The 6000-nt window shown below is 46.3% G+C and overlaps 1 pseudogene; it reads right to left on the reverse strand.

The window, feature by feature from the left end:
* Positions 1-4815: 4815 nt before the first annotated feature.
* Positions 4816-4882, reverse strand: LOC149930938 (U2 spliceosomal RNA; annotated as a pseudogene).
* Between the last annotated feature and the right edge of the window lie 1118 nt (positions 4883-6000).

The raw sequence follows: 6000 nt of genomic DNA on the forward strand, positions 1-6000 counted from the left end.
CAGCATTGGGGGTCTGATCGCAGCAAACGGTCTCGTTGCTTGCTCATCGTCTGAAGCAGCATGGTACTTTGACTCGGGTGCTACACAGCATATCACGAACGGCGCCACTAAGTTCCTAAACTTCCGCAAGTTCGCTACTCCAGCGACTCTTCAGATTGGAAACAAGACGCAGATGACAGCGGATGGTGAAGGAGACATAAGGATTCAGTTCCGGATTGGAAAGAAACTCTATCAAGAGGTAGTCCACAATGTCTGGCACATCCGTGATTTTGCCTGCAATGTTTTCTCGCTGAAAAGCGCAATGAAAAGAAACAAGAATCTGGAGTTCAAGGTCACAGCAAATTCTTGCGGTCTCTATGAAGTTGTCGGAGGCAAAAGGAACCTTTGTGTACCTGGCAAGGTCGAGAGTCTGTATCGTCTGGATATCAAAGTCGAGCAGCCATCATGCTCCGCTCACATCGCAGCAGATCCGAGAAATGACCGGAAAGCCGATCTCCAAGTCTGGCATGAACGCATGGGTCATCAGGATAAACGGCATGTAGCAGCGACGTTACGGAGACTCGGATACGAAGTTCTAAACCAGACGTCTGACAAGCTCTGTGAAGGGTGCATCTACGGCAAGATGACTAGGCACATTTTCGGCACTCGTTTGGAGAAGGCTACGAAACCAGGTGAAAGGATCCATTCAGATCTCTGGGGACCATCACCAACACCGTCCATGAAAGGGAAGAAATACTACCTCCTATTCAAAGACGAGTATTCCAGTGTTCGAGCCGTATATTTCCTAACGAAGAAATCCGAAGTCGTCAATTGTTTCAAAGATTTCCTTGCTTTTTGCCGAACCCGCAATCACACAGTACAAGAGCTGGTCACGGATAATGGAACTGAATATGTCAACGAAGAGTTCCGTCAATGGACGTCTCAAGAAGGGTTACATCACCGCAAGTCCATGCCATACACGCCTGAACAGAACGGGGTCGCTGAACGAGAAAATCGTACGATCATGGAGTCTGTAAGGGCCATATTGCATTCCAGATCGGACTTACCACCGAAACTCTGGGCTGAAGCGGTGAACACAGCCGTCTATGTCCTGAACCGAACAGCACCTACATGCATTGCTGGGAAGACGCCATTTGAATTGTGGACAGGGAAGACAAACCCATCGATCCAGCATCTGCGTGTCTTTGGCACTGAGTGCTTTGTCCACATACCAAAAGAGAAGCGAAAGAAGCTGTCTCGGAAGGCGTATAAAGGTTTCCTGGTTGGCTATGAAGACAATGCAGACGGTTATCGAGTTTATGTTCCAGAGCTGGACGACGAACTAAGATCTCGAGATGTCAAATTCAATCCCGAGACGTGCGTTCCTGATTCCTGGCTTCCTGTCTCTAGGGAGTCCTCCAGCCAGGGCGAAAAATTGACCGACGATTTCGTTTGCGAAAACTGGCCTACCAGAGCCACCAACTCATCAAAAGACGGACCAACCAGAGCCACTAATGCACCATCGTGCATGCCAACCAGAGCTGCCGACTACTCAAACGACGAGACAACCAAATCCGTCAAAGCGTCGGAAGACGTGGCTACCGGACATAATGAGGCAACAGTGTCTCTTCCTGACCATGTCCAGGACAATCAACCTGAGAAGAGCGGTCCAGTCCTTAGAGATCGTTCAACACTAAGGAAAGTCCAACCATGTCAGAGCTGCCAGCTAGCAAATAAAGCATTCCTCATCTGCGACATATTACCACAAACGGCACGAGAAGCACGTTCAAGCAACGAATCCGCCGAGTGGGAGAAAGCGATGGTAGATGAACTTTCGGCAATGAAAAGACACGACGTCTACGAAATGGTTGATCCTCCACCTGGTCGCAAGATAATCGGAAATCGTTGGGTCTTTCGTACAAAGAATGATGAAGATGGGACGATCGTCAAGCACAAAGCCCGGCTTGTCGCAAAAGGTTTTACGCAACGAGAGGGAATCGACTTCAATGAGACTTTCGCTCCAGTTGCCCGATTCGAGACACTACGAATCTTTCTCAACCTAGTTGCCCAGAAAAATCTCAACCTTAGGCAATTCGACGTAAAGACCGCATTCCTTCATGGGAAGCTATTCGAAGAAATTTATCTGCGTCAACCTGAAGGTTTCGACAATAGTAGTGGACAAGTCTGGAAGTTAAAGAAAAGTCTCTACGGTCTTAAACAGTCTCCACGATGTTGGAATGAACGAATTGACAAATCGCTTCAGAACCATGGCTTCAAGAGTGCTGATGGACTCAACCAATGACGCTTTCTTGGTCTTGATTCTCTACGTCGATGATGGATTGGTTGCCGGCAGTACCACCAAAGCAGTTGATGACTTTCTTCACGACTTCAGCGATGAATTCGAAATCATAACCGGAAAAGCGTCAACGTATCTTGGACTTAAAATCGATCAGTTAAGCGACGGCTCCATATTCTTACACCAAAGCGCCTACATCGAGAAGGTTCTTGAAAGGGTCAACATGGAAGACTGTAAACCAGTGAGCACTCCTATCGGCAGTCCAGACACGACCAACTAAAGTCAGGAGAGTGACGAGTCAACGACCATATATGCCTCGGCCATTGGAAGTCTCAGATACGCAGCGACAGGAACACGACCTGACATCGAATACGCAGTCAATCGAGCGTCCCAAGCAATGGCGAATCCAAAGGTCGCTGACTGGAATGGAGTTAAACGAATTTTTCGTTATCTCAGAGGGACCAAGTCACTGGGTCTCTTATTAAAGTCCGAGAATTCCATGACAACCATCCCCTACAGCGACGCTGATTACGGTGGTTGTGAGAAAACAAGACGTTCAACGTCTGGGATCGTATGCCTAATTGGTTCAACTCCAGTTACTTGGGCGAGCAGAAAGCAACAATCTGTTGCTTTGTCAACCACGGAGGCTGAACTGGTAGCTGCCACTGAAGCGGCGAAAGATGTCGTCTGGATTGAACGAATCAAGTCTTTCCTGGGTCTCAACGTAGACGATGATGTACCCGTACTCCGAGTCGACAATGCAGGGGCCATTAAACTCATCAGAAATCCTGAGTTTCATCGCCGAACGAAACATATCAGTATTCGTCAGTACTACATTCGTGAACTGGTCGAAGAGGGCGTCATCGACGTTATGTACGTCCCGAGTGAAGAACAGCTGGCCGACATTTTCACTAAGCCACTACCTAAAGAAGTCTTCACCCGCCACCGTCAGAATCTCAGTTTACGGCAGTACGAGAAAGTCGTCAACGAGGGCGAGTGTTGAAGATAAAAAGCGTTATCGGCTTTTCTCGTTTAGTTTTTTTAATAGGTTAAAAAATGTTTATTGTAAATAAGATATATTTTTAATCACTAATCTTATCTTACTATTTTTTAACCTTATGTGTATATATATTCGCTTACAGCGTTTAATATTACCGTCACTCCTAATATGTCGTTCATCTTGTAAAGTACTCATTCTTAATAAACGTTTGTTTTATTAAATCACTACGTTATGATTTCTCACTAGTTTCATTAGTTAGTTAGTGTAGTGTAGCTTTGCTGATTACCATTGGATTTAAAACTCCAATAGTCTTCTGCTCGTTTGTTTAGGATGAGTGAACGTGCGGGTGCTCTGGAGTTATTTTTGAAAGAAGGGCTTGAAGTTCGGTTTTCCTCAGTAGATGTAAATGTAGTTGTGATGAATCGGTATAATTCCACTCTAATGGATTAAAACGGGGTCTGGAGTTGTTGTCAGAATCAATGGATTCGGGTTCGCTTTCGGGTTCTAGGTCATCGTGATGTGGTGGTGATTTCAAGGCTTCGGCGAAGGAACAAATTTTGGCTGGAGGATCTACGGTCTTTGGAGAAGGTGTTGTCAGGTAAAAGCTGCTGTCAGAGGTTTTGGAGTCGTTAGGTTGGGTAAGTATTTCTGGTGTGCGTGATGGTTTTTCTTTCAGGTCTCGAGAGATGGCGTTGGTAAGTATCTCCCCCAAAGGGGAAGTTGTCGAGTTGCTGGGAGCTGGGATGGCTTCTCCGTTGGACTCGGGAGGCTGACGAGCCTTGTTCTTCTTTTTCGGGCAATCCCGAACCTGATGAGTGTCCTTGTGACAGTAGAAACACATTTTCTGGACACCTCGATATGTGATTTCAATTCGATGTCCACAAATGGTCATCAGGTTCGGGATTGGACCCTTGATTCTAACTTGAAGCCTCCTTGTGCCAGTACGGAGGTCTTTCAAGACTCATGATTGATAAGTCTCCCACGTTTCCGACATCACGTCACAGCAGGAACGAAGCGCCTTCTTGAATATGGCTATCTCCCACCAGCTTGGGGCATCTTTAACAGTGATATATGTCACCGGGTCGACAACAGCAACGACATCGAGCGGTTTGCCACCGACCACGATTCCGCTATCCACGGCTTTCTGGAAGCTGGTTGCATCCCGGAAAGTGATTAGGACTTCAGATTTCGTCACCATTTGAAACACGGTGACATTCCTCGGGCCAACGTGGTCAAGTAGAGCTAAAGCTATTGCTTCCACATTGGTACCGTCGTGCCTTATTCGGGCTGAAGCGGCTTTGAGAGCGGAAGCGGATACCGGATCGAGAGCAGGAGCTTGTTGGTCCGGGAACTTGGACGACGACGGTAACATGGCATCACGTTGAGACGTCAGGAGCGATGGTTGGCTTAGGAAGACGCCGGACGGCGACCCCTCGGGCGGTGGATTTAGGACTGCGGCAGGCAGGAACAAGATGACAGCAACGGTAGCAGCAATGCAGGTAAGTATACTTCCTTTTACAGGTGCGTACGATTCCCGGCCTTTGGCTTCGAAAAAAGGAGCAAACAGATACTACACTTTGATCTTAGCCAAAAGGCCGAGAAGCGATAACCGGCAAAGGGGGCTTTGGTGGTTGAAAAAGAAAAAGAGTGAGATTGTGTATTCATATATTTCATAATTATGTTTAAGCAGATTGCTCGTGGCTGGAGATGACAGCGTGTATAACCATCACGTCTGACCAAAGAAGGCAACTTCTTGATTTCAAAGAAAAAGATCGACGGCCATCGAGCGTTTTCAGCCGTCAACGGTAATATCACGCGGAATACATTGGTTCTCGACCCATCAACGACGGTAAGCCGCGTCGAGTGGGGTCATTTCTTGGGAGGGAGACCACCAGGGAACACGGCGTGCCGGTGGCTGCTCTCTTCCTCTCTCCCTCTTTTTTTTTTCATTAACGGGGTATTTGAGTCTTTTTAATAAAATTTGTATATTTTTAAATATTTTCTTTTACGCTGTTTCTAACTAGTTCGCCAAGGCGATAATTTATCTTCGGTTTTCTCTGGGTCTTTTTTTTTAATAAGTGGCAACATGAGTAGTTTACCCCCGTATTCCTAGCCAAGCGCGGGGGGCGCAGCGTGCTTTCCCCCACGCGTCCCTAGCTGCGTGACGGGGGGGGAATGAAACGGGGAATCGCGATTCCGCCCCCCCTCGGGCGCGTGTCACGCGCGCGTGACCTGAATAATTAATGAGATTAACAGGTGTTAATTAGTTGACCTGTCAATCAACTAGAGTAGGTAAGCAAGTGTTTTAAAAAGGGTGAATATTAATGAGCGTGGTATTGTTTAACTAGGTGGATTACCGTTAGGGGTCATTGCCTTGTTAGATAGTATAGTAACATGTGTTTAGGATCAAAAAGTAGTTATATTATATGTTTGAATATTAATTTTTGGCGGGAAAGTGTAAGCGTCACGTGTATAAAAATCAACAAGTGGTTAAACTCTTTAGGTTAATTAATATACACTTGACATGATTTTGGCGGGGAAACGGGTATAGTTTGTACTCTATAGGTCTATTACATGTTTGTATCTTTATAATTAACCGTTAGGGGTAATTGACCTGGTAGCTATATGGTTGTTAAAGTTTTGGCGCGAATTTAACATGTGTTTCGGTTAGAAAAGCGCGGGAAATTGTAAGCGTCTATCCGAACAAGTGATCTCTTTTAGTGGA

The sequence above is a fragment of the Leiobunum rupestre genome, chromosome 9, assembly GCF_980474605.1.
Source record: "Leiobunum rupestre chromosome 9, qqLeiRupe1.1.hap1, whole genome shotgun sequence".
In the NCBI taxonomy this organism is placed as follows: Eukaryota; Metazoa; Arthropoda; class Arachnida; order Opiliones; family Sclerosomatidae; genus Leiobunum; species Leiobunum rupestre.